The sequence below is a fragment of the Trichechus manatus genome, unplaced genomic scaffold (assembly GCF_000243295.1).
Source record: "Trichechus manatus latirostris isolate Lorelei unplaced genomic scaffold, TriManLat1.0 scaffold00226, whole genome shotgun sequence".
NCBI classification, from domain to species: Eukaryota; Metazoa; Chordata; class Mammalia; order Sirenia; family Trichechidae; genus Trichechus; species Trichechus manatus.
In genome coordinates this window covers 664070-684093 of record NW_004444162.1, presented here as the reverse complement: position 1 = coordinate 684093, position 20024 = coordinate 664070, and positions in this window count along the sequence as shown.

Genomic DNA, 20024 nt, shown 5'->3' with positions numbered 1-20024 from the left:
ATTGGGCAAATCTGCTGCAAAAAATCTCTTTAAAGTGTTAAAAAGCAAGATGTCACTTTGAGGACTAAGGTGCGCCTGACCCAAACCATGGTGTTTTCAATTGTCTCATATGCATGCAAAAGCCGCACAATGAATAAGGAAGACCTAAGAAGAATTGATGCCTTTGAATTATGGTGTTGGCGAAGAATATTGAATACACAATGGACTGCCAGAAGAATGTACAAATCTGTCTTGGAAGAAGTACAGCAAGCGTGCTCCTTAGAAGCAAGGATGGTGAGACTTCATCTCACCTACTAAGGACATGTTATCAGGAGGGACCAGTCCCTGGAGAAGGACGTCATGCGTGGTAAAGTAGAGGGTCAGCAAAAAAGAAGACCCTCAACAAGATGGACTGATATAGTGGATACCACAATGGGCTCAAGAATAACAGCAATTGTGAGAATAGCGCAGGACTAGGCAGTGTTTCGTTATGTTGTACATAGGGTCATTATGAGTTGGAATCAACTCGGCAGCACCTAACAATAACAATATGTTTTATAATTTTCCTGATATGACTTTCATATTCCTTTTAAAGGTGACTACTGTTTCATGGAGCCCTGGTGGCGCAGTGGTTCAGCGTTCGGCTGCTAACCAAAAGGTTAGCAGTTCGAGTCTACCAGTTGCTCCTTGGAAACCCTATGGGGCAGTTCTACTCTGTCCTATAGGGTTGCTATGAGTAGGAATCAACTCAACTGCAATGGGTTTGGGTTTGGTTTAGTGTTTTATATATGTTTGTGTGTGTATACGTGTGTGAGCACACACACAAAATCATGACTATTGTGAATCAGAACTTTTCCCATCCTATTTTATTACTAAGTATTGTTGTTACATAGGAAAGTTAATGGTGTTGGTGATTGCTTTTTTTTATCTGTCTACTTTATTGAACTTTCTATTTAGTTATAAATATATACAATCACATCATTTGTAAATAATGGTATATTTATCGTCTCTTTTCCATAGTTTATGTTTATTATTTGTTTCACATCTTATTTTAATTAAAAGAATTTCTAGAACTATATTAAATAATGATGATGAGGCCAAGTTCTCTTTTGTGTTCCTTACTTTACTGGGCTCACTAGTGTTTCAATGTTAAGCATGATGTTGCGTGGATTTCATAAAGGTATTCTTTACTATTGTAAGTAAGGTTTATTCAATTCCTAGTTTACCACTTATAAATTTGGAAGTGGATTTTTATCAAATGCCATCTCAGCATCTATCCAAATAAACATATAGCTTACTCCGTTTTACCTATTAATGTGATGTATTAGATTAAGTGTTTGGGAATAAACTCTACTTTTTTTTTTTAATGAACTGTAGAGTTTAACTTGCAAGTACTTATTTAGGATTTTTACATTTATTTCCATAATTGAAATTTGACTGATTTGTGTGTGTGTGTGTGTGTGTGTGTGTGTGTGTGCGCTCTGTCAGGTTTTGATATCAGGGTGTGTGCTGATTTTATAAAAGTAATTAAGAAAATTTCCATCTTTTTCTATAGTTTATGTAGTTTATATAACACTGAAATTATATTTTCATTGAAAGAAATCACCCTACAATCTATCTTGGCCAACACTTTTTGGGGAGTTTATTCTTTAATATCCATCTTTTTCAATTTCTCTTATAGTTTTGGGTCCTTTCTATTTTCTACTTCATGTAATTTTGATAATACATTCTTCCAGAAATTTGTTAATTTTATCAATATTTTCAAATTTATGATTCAGACATTATGAAGTAGTTCATACAATATTTATGACTTTTTAAAAAGTAACCATTTTACCTGTCATTCTATCATCATTACTAATTTTCTTCACTGGTATTTTATCCTTTTCCCCCTAATTACAGTACTTCACATTTGTCTGCATTACTGACTCTTTGAAAGGAAAGCTAGTTTTTGGGTGTACAAATCAATTACATTCTTCTCCAATTTTTCAGTTCATTTTTTCTATTCTTTCTTTTATTTACCTTTTTATTTCCGTCTATGTTATTTCATAGTTCTTTAGTTTTGATTGAAATGCTATGCTTAACTTATTTATGTTCATTCTATATTTTACCAGAATAAAAGCATGTAAGACTATGACTTTGCCTCTAAGTGCAGCTTTGAGTGCAGATACTACAAATATTATCCTGAAGTTTGGCTTTGGATTTGGAATTAGGCTAAAATATGCTGTTAGAGTGTTATACTTCATTTTTAGCCTATGGAAGACCAAGTTGTCAAATGAGGATTTCAAAAGAATTCCTAGCATCTTTTATTTGTTTCCAACTATTAATCATGTCATCATGTAAGTTACCAACATATCTAGTCAGGTTAAGTACAACAGTATAATCAGAACAAGGCTTGTCATTTGTCATGTATTTTTAATATCTGAATATAGGATAAACATTCTAAATGTTACCTGTAGTAAAAAAATCTTTTTATGTGCTGAAATTCTATCAGTCATTGAAGGATAAGGGTATATTTATTATTGCAAGAGTAAAATGTTGCAATAATTATTGATGATTGTGAAAACTTAAATTTTTTATAAAAATTATCAAGAACTATGAAATTGTTAAATAAATAGAGAAATAAATTGAAGTCATTAGAATTATTAAAGAAACTTCATTAGCTAGATAACTTTAGGAAGAATGTTACATCCTTTTTGAGTAATAAATGTTATTATGATTTAAATAATAATATGAGGCAGACTAATTGAAATGAGATTATATCATAATTTTTTATGTATTAATATTCACAAAACTAAACAAAATAAACTTTAAGAACTATGTTTACTTTAGTTCCACTTAGCCCTTCAGTCTTTTAAGAAAAGGAGTTATTTGGGAATTGTTTACATTCTCTGAGAATGATTTAAAAGTAGAATGTCGAATTGGCCACCACCAAATTGTACAAAGAGGAAAAACACCAACATTGTGTATAAACATCCATGATAAATCATCTTTAATGCGGATATTAAAATGAGCATGAAGAAAAAGAAAAACGTGGTAGACTACTCAGAAACTATCTTGCTGCTTCATAGAACTTAATGGAAAGTGAACATCTTTTAATATGGCAAATATGCTGAGTGACTGCAGAAACTATCTAGCAGATGACAGTGATGATAAATTTTTGTTCCTGTATACTGGTGTCAAAAATTTATAATTTGATGATAGAATTGTGATAATACTTAAATTTTAAAAATAAAATATCAGGTCTAGTCTTTTTTTTTTTTCATTTTAGGTGAAAGTTTACAGAGCAAATTAGTTTCTCATTTAACAATTTATACAAATTGTTTTGTGACATTAGTCTTAATCCCCACAATGTGTCAACACTCTCCCCTTCTCCACCTCTGATTCCCCAGTTCCATTCGTCCTCTTTTCCTGTCCCTTCCTGCCTTCACCTCTTTGCTTTGGGGCAGGTTGCCCATATGGTCTCATTTACATGTTTGAGCTAAGAAGCATGTTCCTCACATGTGTTATTGTTTGTTTTATAGACCTGTGTAATCTTTGGCTGAAGGGTGATCTTCGAGAGTGACTTCAGTTCTGAGTTAAAAGAGTGTCTGGGGGCCATAGTCTCAGACATTCCTGTCAGACCAGTAAGTCTGGTCTTTTTTTTTTGTGAATTTGAATTCTGTTTCACATTTTTCTTTTGCTCTGTCCAGGAGCCTCTATTGTGATCCCTGTCAGAGCAGTCAGTGGTGGTAACCAGGTGCCATCTAGTTGTTCTGAGCTCAGGCTGGTGGAGGTTGTGGTACTTGTGGTCCATTAGTCCTTTGGACTAACATTTCCAATGTGTCTTTGTTTTTTTTCATTCTGCTTTGCTCCAGGTGGGATGGGACCACTCTCAAGCTTTTAAGACCCCAGATGCTACACACAAAAGTTGGATTTAGAACATTTTCTTAATGAACTATGTTATGCCAGTTGACCTAAATGTCCCCCCAGACCATTGTCCTCAGCCCTCAGCCCAGTAACTCGGCCCCTCAGGGTGTTTAGATGTGTCTATGAAGTTTCTGTGACTTTGCCTTGGTCACATTGTGCTATAATGTGTACTGTCTTTCCCTTCACCAAAGTTACCACCTTCACCAAAGTTACCACCTTCACCAAAGTTACCACTTATCTACTATTTAGTTAGTGATTTCCCCTTCCCATCCCTCTGCCACCTCATAACCATCAAAGATTGCTTTTTTCGGTGTGTAAACCTTTTCTTGAGTTTTTATAATAGTGGTATCATACAGTATTTGTCCTTTTGTGATTGACTTATTTCACTCAGCATAATGTCCTCCAGATTCATCCATGTTGTGAGATGTTTTATGGATTCATCATTGTTCTTTGATTTCTTCTATTACCTAGTGGTTTTTTAAGCAAGATGTTATTCAGTTTCCAAGTTTTTTTTTTTTTAATTTTTTTCCTCGCTCTTCCGGTAATTAATTTTTACTTTTCTGGCCTTGTGATCAGAGAAGACGGTTTATATTGTTTTGATGTTGGATTTTATTGAGGGTTGTTTTGTGGCCTAAATGAGGTCTATTCTGGAGAATTTCCCATGTGTGTTGGAAAAGAATGTATACTTTGCTGCTACTGAGTTGAGTGTTCCTTGTATGTCTATGAGGTCACGCTGATTGATCGTGGCATTTAGATCTCCTGTATCTTTGTTGATTTTGTTTTCTAGATGTTCTTTTACAGAGAGTGGTGTGTTGAAGTCTCCCACTATTATTATGGAACTGTCTATTTCTGTTTTCAGTTTTGTTAGAGTTTATTCTATGTATTTTGGAGTCCTATAGTTGGCTGTGTAGGTATTTATTAAGGTCATGTCTTCTTGGTGGAATGTCCCTTTAATCATTATATAATGTCCTTCCTTGTCTTTTATGGTTGATTTTGCCTTAAAGTCTATTTTACCTGAGATTAGTATGGCCATTCCTGCTCTTTTTTTGGGTGCTGTTTGCTTGATATTTTTTTTTCCATCCTTCAATTTTTAATATATTTACGTCTTTGTGTCTAAGGTGTGTCTCTTGTAGACAGCATATTGATGGGTCATTTTTTAAATCCATTCTGTTACTCTCTGTCTCTTTATAGGTGTGTTTAAGCCGTTTACATTCAGTGTGATTATCGATAGCTGTGAGTTTATTGCTGCCATTTTGGTTTGCTTTTTTTGTGGTGCTGATATTTTCTTTGTTCTTCTTTCTTGTGCTGAGTTCCTTTTGTTTGTGGAATTTCTTTTCATTATTATAGATTTTGTATTTATTGAGTCTTTATATTTTTCCTCTTTTTTATTTTGATGAGTAGGTTTGTTAACTATCTTTGTGGTTACGTTAAAATTTACACTCATCTTCCTAAGTTTAAACCAGTCGTTTATTACCTGATATTGCCTTGATTTCCTCTCTGTTTGAAAGTTATATACCTACACCATTTATTCTCCCTTTTATTGTTTGGACATTGTCATTTACAGATTGATGTCTCTGGTTCCCTGTTTTAAATCTTTTAATTTTGTTTGATTACTGAGAATTCTTTACCTAGGTTTGTATCTGGCTGATGCTATCCTTTATCCTAGCCTCAGGTTGTTGTCTGATGTTGTTGGTTCTCTAACTGAAGGACTCCCTTTACTACTGGTAAATTGGTTTGGTTTTTACAAATTCCCTTAATTTCCATTTATCTGGAAATGTCCTAATTTCACCATTATATTTGACAGAGAGTTTTGAAGAATATATTATTCCTGGTTGGCAGTTGTTTTCTTTAAAGGTTTTATATATGTCATTCCATTGCTTTCTTGTCTGCATAGTTTCTGCCAAGTAATCAGAGTTTTGTCTTATTGTTTCCCCTTTGTAAGTGACTTTTCTTTTTTCTTGAGTGGCTCTCAGGATTGTTTCTTTGTCTTTGGTTTTAGCAGATACGATTATGATATGTCTTGGTGACTTTCTTATAGGGTCTATCCTATATGGGGTTCATTGAGCTTAGATGGTCAGCTTTTCATCTTTCATGGTATTAGGGAAGATTTCTGCCAACAAATCTTCAACAGCCCTCTGTTTTTTCCGTTTTGTCCTCCTTTTCTGGAACTCTGATTATGCACAAATTTTTGCTCTTGAATGTGTCCCACATAATGCTTAGGTTTTCTTCATTCTTTTCTCTGATTTTTCCTCAAAGTGGTGTCCATGGATTGTCTTCAATCTCACTGATTCTGTCTTCCATTGTTTCAAATTTGCTCTTAAAACCGTCTATTGAGTTGTCCATTTCTGGAATTTTGCTGTTTATCTTTTGGATTTCTAGTCGCTGTTTTTGTATTATTTCTAATTGTTTGTTTATTTTGACATTTTGTTCTTCTCTTATTTTCCTGAATTCTTCTATTGCTTTGTCTGTGTTTTCCTTGATTTTGGCTATGTTTTCATTGATTTTATCTGTGTTTTACATGATTTTGTCTATTTTTTCCTTGGTTTTTGTCTGTGTTTTCTTTTCTCTTTTTCCTAATCTCTTGGACAGCTCTAAATATTAGTCTTTTGAATTCCATATCAGGTAGTTCTGCTGCCTTTTCTTCTCCTGAAAGGTCGTCTGATTCTTTATTTTAGCCACTTGTTGGAGACATCTTGTCCTGCTTTCTTATATGTTTTGATATTCTCTGCTGTCTCCAAGACATTCAGGTATTATTTTCTTTATTTATTGATTACTTGTTTGCTTGTTTAGTCCTGCTTATTTGTTTTGTTTTTGTATATCTGAGCGGGTTGGCTGGGCTTGTTTTCTTGCCTGTTTATCTGTGGGCATAGCTCTCAACACCTTGTCTGGATGGGCAGGACATGTTGCTTAGCTGTGGTGCAGCAAGGTAGGGCCAATGGATAGGGAGGGCATAGGGCCAGGACACTCAGCTGTGGGGCATTTGTACAGGGCTATCAGGAAGGGAGGAATACAGGGCTAGGTTGCTCAGCTGTGACTCAACGAGACTGACCTGTAGCAGGGAGGGGTGTGGGGCTGGGACACTCGGCTGTGGCTCTGCAGGGCAGAAATAGTTGTAGGGGAAGGGTGTGAGACTGAGTTGCTCAGCTGAGGTGCAGTATGATGGAGCTGGTTAGGAGGGAGGGGCATAGTCTGAGGTGCTCAGCTATGGTGCAGTAGGGCAGAGCTGGAGAGGAGGGAGACGCATGGGGCTGGGTCCCTCAGCTGAAATGCAGCAGGGCAGTAGGAGCACTCAAGTCTATTCTTGTATTCCAGAAACTCATTCTATGATTGTTATGCACATCTTCTACCTTGATTTGGGCTGAATATTTATTTTAATATTCATCGTTTGATATTCAGCCAAAATGTGTTTATTGTAATTCTATTTTGTACCTTTAATTTCTTCTTTACTGCAAAATATATTTAGAAGAATTTGCTTTATTTTAATTTTAAAAATTAAGTATCTTAACTGGGGCACATTTTTTACTGAACTTTTTGTTATTCATTTGTAGTAGTATTAAATTGAATTTAGAAGATATAAAACCCACTGCCATCAAGTTGATTCCAACTCAAAGTGACACTATAGGATTGAGTAGAACTGCCTCATAGGATTTCCAAGGCTGTAAATGTTTACAGAAGCAGATTGTCACATCTTTCTCCCATGGAGTGTCTGATTGGTTTGAACAGCCAACCTGTTGGTTAGCAGCCAATTGCTTAACCACTGCACCACCAGGGCTCCTTTAGAAGATATAACCTATACAATTTTACATTTTGAAAAAATTTATTGCAAGGGAAAATGAAGAAAACCAAAGACACAAGGGATATATTAGTCCAAAGGACTGATGGACCACAACTACCACAGCCTCTACCAGACTGAGTCCAGCACAACTAGGTGGTGCCTGGCTACCACCACCGACTGCTCTGACTGGGATCACAATAGGGGTCCCGGACAGAGCTGGAGAAATATGTAGAGCAAAATTCTAACCCACAAAAAAAAAAAAGACCAGACTTACTGGCCTGACAGAGACTGGAGAAATCCCGAGAGAATGCTCCTGGACACCCTTTTAGCTCAGTACTTAAGTTACTCCTGAGGTTCAAAGATTAGACAGGCCCATAAAACAAAATGAGCCTAAAGAGGCACAGCAGCCAAGGGACAAGGACTAGAAGGCAGGAGGAGATGGGAAAGCTGGTTATAGGGAACCCAAGGCCAAGAAGGGGAGAGTGTTGACATGTCATGGTGTTGGTAACCAGTGTTACAAAACAATATGTGTACTAATTGTTTAGTGAGAAGCTAGTTTGTTCTGTAAACCTTCATCTAAAGTACAATAAAAAAGAAATAAAAATTTATTGAAGTTTTTTTTTTTTTTGTACGTGTGTGTGTAGCCTGGAACCTGATCAATTTTTGTCAGTGTTCCATAAATGCTTGAAAAGATGTATTCTCTGTAAGATACTAAGTTCAGCATGTGTATAAAATACTACTTTATATTTATTAATTAACTTCACCGAAGAGGACATTCAAGTGGTCAACAAACACATAAAAAGATGCTAGTGATCATTAGCCAGGAGAGAGATGCAAATCAAAACTAAAATGAGAAACCATCTCACTCTTGTAAAAATGGCACTGATCGAAAAAACAGAAAACAACAGATGCTGGCGAGATTGCGGGAAGATTGGAACTCTGCTGCACTGCTGGTGGATTGTAAATTGGTTCAACCACTATGGAAAACGGTATGGTGCTTCCTCAAAAAGCTAGAAATAGAGATATCCTATTATCTAACAACCTTAGTCTTATGTATATACTATAAAGAACCAAAACTACTGACATGAACAGACGTATGCACACCTATGTTCATTGTAGCATTATTCACAAAGGCAAAAAGACAGAATCAATCTAATGCCCATCAACAGATGAATGGATAAACAAACTGTGGTACATACATACAATGGAATATTAAGTAGCCATAAAGAATAACGATGAGTTCTTAAAATACCTTATAATGGGGATGAATCTGGAGGACATTATGCTGACTGAAATAAGTTAATCACAAAAAGACAAATACTTATGATCTCACTATTATAAAAAGATAAGAATTAGTACAAGTACACAAAGCAACATTTTTGGGGGGTTACCAGGGATGAGAGAGAGAGAAAATGGGAATCAATTCCTAGACAATAGATACTTGTTAGTTTTGGTGATGGGTAAGGCTAGACCAAATACATACATACATACATATATATATATATATATATATATATATACACACACATACACACACACACACAACAATTTTGAGGATGGCTTAGAACCGGGCAGTGTTTCCTTCTGTTGTACGTGGGGTAGCTATGAGTTGGAGCCAACTTGACAACACTTAACAACAAAAACAACTATATATATATAGTTGTTCATCTCACATACTTTGGACATGTTATCAGGAGGGACCAGTCACTGGAGAAGAATATCACGCTTGGTAAAGAAGAGGGTCAGCGAAAAAGAGGAAGACCCTCAACTAGATGGATTGACACAGTGGCTGCCATGGGCTCAAGCATAACAACAATTGTGAGGATGGGAGTATTTTGTTCTTGTCTTAGTCATCTAGTGCTGCTATAACAGAAATACCACGAGTGCATGGCTTTAACAACGAGAAATTTATTCTTTCACGGTCTAGTAGGCTACAAGTCCAAATTCAAGACGTCAGCTCGAAGAGAAGGTTTTTTCTCTCTATTGGCTCTGGAGGAAGGTCCTTGTCCTCAATCTTCTGGTCAAGGAGCTTCTTAGCACAGGGACTCCAGGTCCCTAGGACACGCTGTTCTCCTGGCTCTTGTTTCTTGGTGGTATGAGGTCCCCCTGTGTCTCTGCTAGCTTCTCTTTTTTATATCTCAAAAGAGATTGGTTCAAGACACAATCCAATCTTGTAGATTGAGTCCTGCCTCGTTAACATAACTGCCGATAACCCCATCTCATCAACATCATAGAGATGGGATTTAAAACGCATAGGAAAATCACATCAGATGACAAAGTGGTAAACGATCACACAATACTGGGAATCATGGCCTAGCCAAATTTATACACATATTTTTGGGGGACACAATTCAAACCATGACAATTCTGTTGTACATAGGGTTGCTATGAGTTGGAACTGACTCAAAGGCACCTAACAACAACATACGGTTTCTAAGACTGTAATCTTCACCGAAGTAGACTGCCACATCTTTGTCCCTCAGTGTCTGGTGGGTTTGAACCTCTGACCTTTCGGTTAGCAGCCAGGCACTTAATCACTGTGCCACCAGGGCTCCTCATTCACCGCTTACATCAAAAAAACCAAACCTGTTGCAGTGGAGTCAATTCTGACTCATAATGACCCTACAGGACAGAGTAGAACTGCCCCATAGGGTTTTCTATGGCTGTAATCTTTATGCAAGCAGACTGCCACATCTTTCTCCCTCAGTGTCTGGTGGGTTTGAACCACTGACCTTTCAGTTAGCAGCTGGGCGCTTAATCACTGTGCTACTAGGGCCCCTCATTCACCCCTTATCCCACTTTACTTTGGCTCTCATTCTCACACTGCTACTAAAGTTGCTCTTTTTAAGATCACTTTTCTGTTCCAGGCTTACCCCAAACTCTTAAGCTCATTCATTCACCACAGTTGATCACTTCCTCCTTCTCGAACACCCTCTTCTCTTTTCCGAAACATCATACTCCCTTGCTTCTTCTCCTACCCCTCTGACCATTCCATTTCACACTACTTTACAAGCTTTTCCTCATTTACTCATCATCCTCCTTATCTTTGTTCTCTTTCTACTCTTCTACCTCAGTGGCTGTATCCATTCACATGCTTTTAAATACTTTTTATAACAAAACAATTGAAAATGCAAGGGGCCTATACTAAACCAGCTCTATCCAATAGAAATTTTTGCAGTGGTGGAATGCACTGCCCAGTCCCATAATCACTAGCCACACACGCTATTGAGCACTTCAAATATGGCTAGTGTGACTGAGGAACTGAATTTTAAATTTAATTATTTTTTTATTAATAAAGTAGCCACATGTAGCTAGTGGCTATGGTATTGGGCAGCTTGGTTTTAGATTAACAGAAACTGAAGCATCATAAAATGCAATATGTGAACTTGGTTAAATGTGGTGAGAAACAGATGCAGAGGTGCTGATGAGTTTCAGCTTGATCTTTCTCCTGCTCTGTATCCAATTCTTTTTCCCAATTATCAACCCTGCTAACCAACCGCAATTCCGGGCCCAACACCAGCCACAGAACAGCCTTCAGTATACTTCTCCACTAGTTTCCCTTCATGGTCCCACTCCAGCAACTGGGTGTGCCTGGCTTCCCGGATTCCCCTGCAAACTCTCCCTTATTCATGTAGCCTTCAGGAGGGCTGATTAATGACTCATCTCTCATTCTCCAGTTCTCCCTTTTGGACTGTTTCTTCCTCAGCTTCTCATCTCTTATGTAAATTCTTATTCCACAATAAACCCTTTATTCCATAGTACTCATAGGGGTTCTGCTTCTCTGATTGATTCCTAACTGATACATCCTCGAAATCTGTTACTCTTCCAGTCTTTCCCATCTTAGTAGGTGGCACCAACATTCATTCATCCATCCTTACTCTCAGCTTTCACGTCACCATGCCCTTGCCAAATTACGTCCAAAATACATTTTGAATATTTCCTTTGAAGCACCCTAAATCCAAGTAACTCCCATCCTTTACCTGGTCCCTTGCTGGTGTGTGCATTTCCACCCTCAACCCCTAATATCTATTTTGTTTCTAAATACTAATCTCAAGCATGTAAAATATTTCAATGGTTTCCTATTGCACTCACCACCAGAAGTCCTGCCAGTTTCTCCAAACTCATCTTGGGTCACTCTCTCCCTTACCAGCTATATTTATAGTATATTTATACTCCAGCCACACTGGCTTCCTTTCAGAAAAGACCAAGTTCTCTTCTCTCTCAGGGTTTTCACACATGCTATTCACTCTGCTCAGAATGTCCTTCGTCTTCCCCTTCATGTCTCTTTGGTTTACTTTCTTTGGTTTATTTCTTCAGGTCTTGGTTTAATTATCACTTCCTCAGAAAGGTCTTCCCTGATCAGCCTAAGTAGGTACTCCCTATTATTCTATAACATTACACCATGCTAATTTCTTCTTTGAATTTGTAGTTTTTTTTTTTTCTTTAACTTATGTCTGTATTCTCTGTTTTTCTCACTTAGTTGTGATCTCCAAGAAGGCAAGAGACATTTCTGTTTTATTTACTGTGATCATTAAGGTTGTGTGTCAACTTGGCTGGGCCATGATTCTCAGTAGTTTAGCAGTTATGATACAGTTTGGCAGTCACATAATGATGTGATCACCTTCATGATGAGATTTGATATAATGTGATCACCTCCATGATGGGATTTGCTGTGAGTAGCCAATCAGCAGAAAGGGAGTTTCGCTGGGGGTGTGGCCTGCATGCAATATAGGTAGGCTTTTGCTTGCTCTGAATTCTGCATCTGGCTCCTGTTTGTCTGACCTCCAATTCTTGGGACTTGAGCTAGCAGCTTACCTGCTGTCTTGCCTGCCGATCTTGGGATTCGTTGCTCTTCACAGCCTGTGAGCCAAAGCCCTGTTGTCTGACTTGCCGATCTTGGGTTTGCCAGCCCCTGCGACTATGTGAATCGGGAGAAGACTCCAACCTGACCCGCAGACTTGGGACGTTCCAGCCTCTACAAATGGCGTGAGCCATTTCCTTAATATAAATCTTTCTGTATGTATATTTATACTTTTCATTGGTTTTGCTTCTCTAGAGAACCCAACCTAAGACATTTATCTAGTGCTTAATTCAGTCCCTGGCATATAATTGGTGTTCAAAATATATTTGTGGAATGACTGATTGTGAATAGATTCCTCTTAGCTTCTGCTTTTTTATAGTTTCTGCTGCCTTATAACTTCAATTTGCCATGATCTCTCATAATCCTAGCTCTAACTTCCTCCTCATGACAATCACTCTGCCTTTGGTTTTTCTTCAGGAATCCTCTAAGCTTCAGTTCCTACTATTAACCTCTCTGGTTCTTAATTCAAATTAAGAATTTGAAAGAGAGAGGGGGAATCCATTCTATTGGTCTGGTGCTTGATATTGGTCTAATTAGTTGTGGTAAGGCAAGGGTGAGTAGATGTTACAGAGCAAGAATGTGATGGCCTAGGTTGCTCCCTCATCAGGGGCTCTGGGCAAAGCAGTTTCTCTTGGAAAGAGCTTTGAAACATATCATGATGGACATATTCAGTGTAAAAAATTATCACTGCATTTTCCTATTTTGTGTCAGACTTATCCTGAAAATCTGAACAACCAATGATTGTTTTTATTCTGGGGCTCTATTTAGATTAGAGTGGGAATACTTTGATGAAATCATTATTTAGGTTTACATTTATGTAATCTCTGTTTTTTTTTTATCATTACTTGTATAACGATCTGTGACTTTTTGCAATATAATCCATCACTTTACATGGTAAAAATTAAAAGTTAAACAGCTAAAACGAGTCTGCACTTCTAATTAGAAAAACAGACAAACAAAAAACAGCCTAAAACCAACAGAAAGAATGTCTTGCATTCCAAGTATATGTAAGTCATGTTATCCTTTTAATTACTGTGAAAATACATTTGAGAGATGTCACAAAAAATTTCTTGATTACTAGAGAGATTGGATTAAGTAACTTCTCTGGTCTCTTGCAAATCTAAGATTTTATGTTTCTATGAAAAAAAATGAAGAGGCATTGTGGATTTTCCCCATATGAATTATAGGGTTTCTCCACAAATATAAAATTAATATATGCTGCAGAAAGTTTAGAAAATGCAGAAAGAAAAGAAGAAGAAAATATGAGGTTTTTTTTTTTTTTTTTGAGTAGGTGGAGGAATTTTGGATCACAAGCAAAAAATCCATACAGGCCTGCCTGTACGCCTGCCTTTCATTAATTGCCAACTCAACAGATCTCCATCTTCTCACTACTTCAAAGATTACGCAGATGGAAAGACAGCAACAAGGCATGTGAATAATTAATTTTTTTTTAAATACATGTTTATTGTAACTTGTTAAGTGTCACCAAGTGTATGAAGTAAAAAGTGATGATCTCCTCCATCTGAATCTTACTTTCTAATTATAAGTGTTTTCTGTAGGAACAAAAATATTTATACCCATGCACTGATGGGTATACACATACATACAGATCTGCAAGCTTCATAAGTCGGGGGATCACCTATGTCTATCTTGATGTATATCACTGTAAACCTACGCATACCACAGAGCTTGGTACATAGAAGGTACTCAGTTTGAATCAATGAATGTCACACTTCGCATTATTCAGTAGGTTACTTTTTTTTTAATTTAAGAATGTAACTTGAACATTTTTCCATGTTAGGATATCCATATCTACCTCATTCTTTTCAATGACTCCAGAATAATCCACTATGTGGATGCACCTAATTTATTCCACCAGTCCTCTATTACTGGATATTTAGATTGTTTCCATACATATATATATAATCCAGTATATATATACACATACATACAAATATATATACATTGATATTATAAGCAATATTGTAGTAAGCGTTATAGCCAAATTGCTTTCTTAAAAAGTTGTATCAATTTTCCTGTCATTAAATGTGAGTGTTGACTTCTCCACATCCATGCTGGGATGATATCCAAAATTGGATATTATAGATCTTTGTTGGTGTTGGTGTTGCTTTACTTTTATTTGGATCAAGGTCTATATAAGGGGAATAGTGAACTATTTTGCAATAAAGGGAAGTTTGAATTCAAATGGGGAAGGTCTTATGTGTCAAATAGGACATTTGAATTTTGTTAAGCAGTGGGAAGACAGAGAAAGAGTTCGAGAAATTGTTTTATGCATCATAAAATATTTGAGCTAAAAGAGATCTTAAAAGTAATCTGTTTCAGTTGGATGTTCCTCAAATAGTTAAACATAGAATTACCAAAAGATCTAGCAATTCCACTCCTAGGTATAGACCCAAAAGAAGAGAAAGCAGGAACACAAACAGATACTTATACACCAATGATCATTGTATCACTATTATCAGTATCCAGAAGGTGAAACAACCTAAATGTCCATCAACAGATGAATGGATAAACAAAATGTGGTATATACATATGTCTTAGGCTAGGTTCTCTAGAGAAGAAAACCAGGAAAGGGTATAAATATATATAGAGAGAGATTTATAGTGAGGAAATGGCTCACGAGACTGTAGAGGTTAGAATGTCCCAAGGCCTTGGGGTCAGGCTGGAGGCTTCTCCTGACTGATGTAGCTGCAGGGGCTGGTGAACCCAAGATCAGCAGGTGAGACAGCAGGCCTCTGGCTCACAGGCTGTGAAGACCAAAGAATCCTAAGATTGGCAGGTAAGCTGCTAGCTCAAGTCCCAAGAACCAGAAGTCAGACGAACAGAATCCAGAGCATGCAAAAGCCCACAAGCCTTGCCAGAAATTCCACCTATATTGAGTGCAGGCCACACCCCCAAGGAAATACCGTTTCAACTGATCGGCTACTCATAACAGATCTCATCATGGAGGTGATTATATTATATCAGATCTCATTATGGAGGTGATTACATCATTACATAGCTGCCAAATCACATCATAAATGCCAAACCATTGAGAATCATGGCCCAGCCAAGTTGACACAGAACCTTAACCATCACAACATACAATAGAATATTACTCAGCCATAAAGAGAAATGAAGTCCTGATACATGCTACAACTTGGATGAACCTTGAAAACATTATGCAGAGTGTAATAAGTTAGTAACAAAGGGACAAACATTGTGTGATCACACTTCTATGAAATATCTAGAATAGACAAATACACAGAGACCAAAGTTTATTAGTGGTTACCAGGTATGGGAGGGATGGAGAAAGGGGAGTCATTGCTTAGGGGGCACTGAACTTCTATTAAGGGTAGTGAAAAAATTGGAAACAGTGGAAATGACTGTACAACATGATGAAGATAATTAATGTCACTGAATTGTACATGTAAAAATATTGAAATGGACATGAGACTAAATGGGCAGCTCCTGTCCAGAGGCTAGACGAGAAGGCAGAGAGGGTCAGGAGCCGGTTGAATGGACATGGGAAATCCAGGGTGGAAAGGAGTGTGTTGTCACAGTATAGGGAGAGCAATTAGGGTCACATAACAATGTATGCATAAATTTTTGTATGAGAGGCTAACTTGAATTGTAAACTTTCACTTAAAGCACAACAATAAAAAAATAATGAAATGGCAAATGTTTTGATATATATAGATAGATACATATTTTTAACACACATACAAAGCTATACACATGGAAAATAAAAAGTAATCTGTTCAATGCACTTCTTTTAGAGATGAAGAAATAGAGATTCGGAGAAGTGAAATGTTTTGTCCAAGCCCACATTACTCATTAGTAGCAGATCTGGCATTAGAAGCTAGATTGTCTGGGTCTTAGCCTGTTACCCTTGGGTTTAATTTAGCAAATATTTACTATGCATCAAATCCTGTGCTGAGTGCTAACGAGGATTCAGGAAAGTAAGGATAAGTGTTTATAGAGTGCTTTCTTGTGCCAGACACCATGCCAACTGTTTTCATATATATTTCAATTTAAGCCAGTGTATCCTCTATACCAGGCGTCCCTGGGTGTTGCAAATGGTTAAGTGGTTTGAATCTTCCTGGAGCTGCCTCAGAAGAAATCCCTGGTGATATATTTCTGAAAGATCACAGCCATTGAAAACCCTGTGCAGCACAGTTCTACTCTGACACACATGGCGCCACCATGAGTTTGTACTGATTTGATAGCAACTGGTTTTTTTTTCTTTCAATTTGTCATGCCAAGGTAACTAATCAATCTACTAGGTTTGTTTGTTTGTCTAAGTATTATCGGAGATTCTCTATGTTCTAGTAATAGTAGTAATTCTTGGAGTCAAGCCTGGATTAAGAAACTTCTGTAGGTCAGGAGGAAAATTATACTATTGTTTTGTCCAAAAATTGTCAAACAGTGAGTATGGATGGCTGCTTTTTACTCAGTTCTGCTCAGAGCATCTGTCACTTCTCTGTCTAGGTCCTCAGTGTACATAAACCTGAAAAATGCCAGAATTGAGAGAAGTTCAGCAGAAGCTGGGAGAATGAGAAATGAGGCTGGAGAGTCAGGTGGGACAGATCTTGTTGATCTAGCTAAGGATTTTGGCTTTTGTTCTAAGTGTACCAAAACAAACAAACAAACAAACAAAAAACCCCATTGCCATCAAGTTGACTCTGACTCATGGTGACCTCATGTGAGTCAGAGTTGAACTGTATTCCACAGGGTTTTCAGTGGTAGATTTTTTAAAAGTAGATCCCAGGCCTTTCTTCCAAGGCACTTGAGGGTGGACTCGGACCTCCAGCTTTTCTGGTTAGTAGCCAAGAACATTAACTGTTTGCACCAGTCAAGGACTCTGTTCTAAGTGTAACGGGAAGCTAATGAAGAGTTTTAAGCAGATGTTCCACAGGGACTTGGGCTTTGAATGGATTAGGAGAGCCGCAAGAGTGGTGAATCAGAAGGCTATTTCCTTAGTTCAGGTGTAAGATGATGGTGGTTTTGCTCGGGTAGTACCAACATAAACTAAAAAACCAAACCCGTTGCTGTTGCTTCCAACTCCTAGTGACCGTACAGGACAGTGTAGAACTGTCCCATAGGATTTCCAATGAGCGGCCAGTGGATTCAAACTGCCAACCTTTGGTTAGCAGCCAAATGCTTAACCACTGCACCAGCAGGGCCCAAACCCACCCATTGATGTCAAGTAGATTCCGACTCATGGCAACCCTGCAGGACAGAGTAGAACTGCCCCCATAGGGTTTCTGAAGCTGTAAACTTTACGGAAGCAGACTGCCCCATCTCCTTCCCAAAATCCCCCTAACACAGAAGTGGAGATATATTTGGGAGACAGAACTTAACTCAGGTGGCAGTGGAGAGAAGGAAGTGTTCTGGATGACTTTGAGGTTTTCATCTAATGAAGCAGGATGGATATAGGTGATACTGAGATGGGAACTCCGCCGATGGCAGATAAGGGGAAAGAGCATATGCTTGGTTTTCGAAAAGTTAGACAAAGGAATTAGAGGTCAAAGAAGAGCTGGAGATTTTCATTTGGGGAGTCTTTGGTCATCCGGGAGACAACATTTCCTAGCTAGAGGCATTTTAGGAACAACTTTGATCACCAGGAAGGTCTAAATAAAAAGTCTTGTATGGTTCAGAGCCTTGGTGGCACAGTGGTTAAGAGCTTGGTTGCTAACCAAAAGGTTGGCAGTTGAAATCCACCAGCTGCTCCTTGGAAACCCTATGGGGCAGTTCTACCCTGTGCTATAGGGTTGCTATGAGCTGGAATTGACTGGACAGCAATGGGTATGGGTGTTAGGGTTCAGATATACTATTTTCATTCTTTGCTTAATCCACTTTGTTGTGTGCCTATAGTCAACAGAGTAGAACTGCCCCATAGGATTTTCTTAGCTGTAATCTTTACTGGGAGTGCTCCTGGCACGGGGTTTAAGTAAGCTACGAAGGCTGGCAATTCCAATCCTAACAGAAGATCGACAGGTCTTTCTCTTGCAGAGTTGCTAAAAAAAAAAAACCACAAAAACCCATAACCATGGTTGATTCTGACTCATCACAACACTATAGGACAGAGTAGAACTGGCCCATTGAGTTTCCAAGGAACACCTGGTGGATTCAAACTGCCCACCTTTTGGTTAGCAGCGGTAACAATTAACCACTATGCCACCAAGGTTTAAACAGAGTTGCTAGGTGGAAAACTTCCAACCTTTCCGTTAGCAGTAGAACGCTTAACCTACCAAGGTCCTTGCTTAATTCATAGGATTATACTGTTTTTATATTAACATTTCACGTATACCATTATCCAGGATATTTGAATTGTGAACCAAAATCCTTATTGCTTTAACAGATGAGTACTGTAACAGGTACGTGTTTGATATTAAGGGATTTCAGACAGTGGAGATCTCTGATTTTTGCTAAACAGGCTGGGTAGACAGTACTTTGGTCAAGAAGTAATTCATATTTTGCTCCAGGTTCCTATGAAAACCATCTGGCAGTTTACGTGCTTAAGCACTTCGAAAAATGCTCTTTTAACTTTTCCTCAAGCCACTGGTTGTTGTCGTTACAGCACATGTCTCATTTGGGGAACCAGTGAGGTCTTTAAAATAAACTTGATTTTTAATCAAAAGGACACTACTATTTTCATTACAGTTGCATTGGGTAAAATTAGTATCCATATCGCGTCTGAAATCCAAATGCCTTTGTCTCCCTTGTACCTAGTAAACGAATACAAAAGAAATGTCACTTCACATAACTCAGTTGACAAGTTATTAAAAAAGAAAGCAGGTATTTTCCTCACAGTTGCGCTAACCACGCAGCTTGTGCTGCATCAAGTTGCTCAAACTGTGCTATGAGAAAGCCCTGAACTGCTTAAAACGCCAGGGACTGAAGAGGCGGATTGCACAACCCTTCACCACCGCGTGGTTTCGCTTCCAAATCTGGCCTTCGTGTCATCCCCAAGACGGGAGCCGCTCTTCGCTTCACTGGAGCTAGCCCGGTCTCCCTCAAAAGCAGCCGAGTTTTCGGTGTCCGAGCCTCGGGCGCCCCTCCCTCTGCCCCAGGTTCTCGTGAAAGCGAAGGCGCGCGGGCATGAGGTCCCCGGCGACCCCATGGTCCAGCTAGGGAGACCGGGTCTTCCCGGGGCGACCCCCACACCCGAGCCCCGCTGGCCAGGCCGACCAGGGGTCCGCAGGTCTCCGCGCCAAACCCCTCTCCCGCGGCCCCATTGTCTGCCTCGCCCCGCCTCGGGGGACACGTGCGCCTGCAGCTTCCCGAGCGAGCAGAGCGCGGGGCGGCGCGGCGTGGACACTGCCTGGAACGGCTACGCGGCGGCAGCGCCGGAGGCGGGGGCTGGGCGCGCACAGACCGGTGGGTGCCCTCCGCGGAGCTGTAGTCGCGGTCTGCGCCCCCGGCCCCGTGCTCAGCTGGCCCGGGACGGGGCGGGGGAAGGGCAGGCGGCAGTTCGGTGGGGGTGGCATGCGCGTGGTG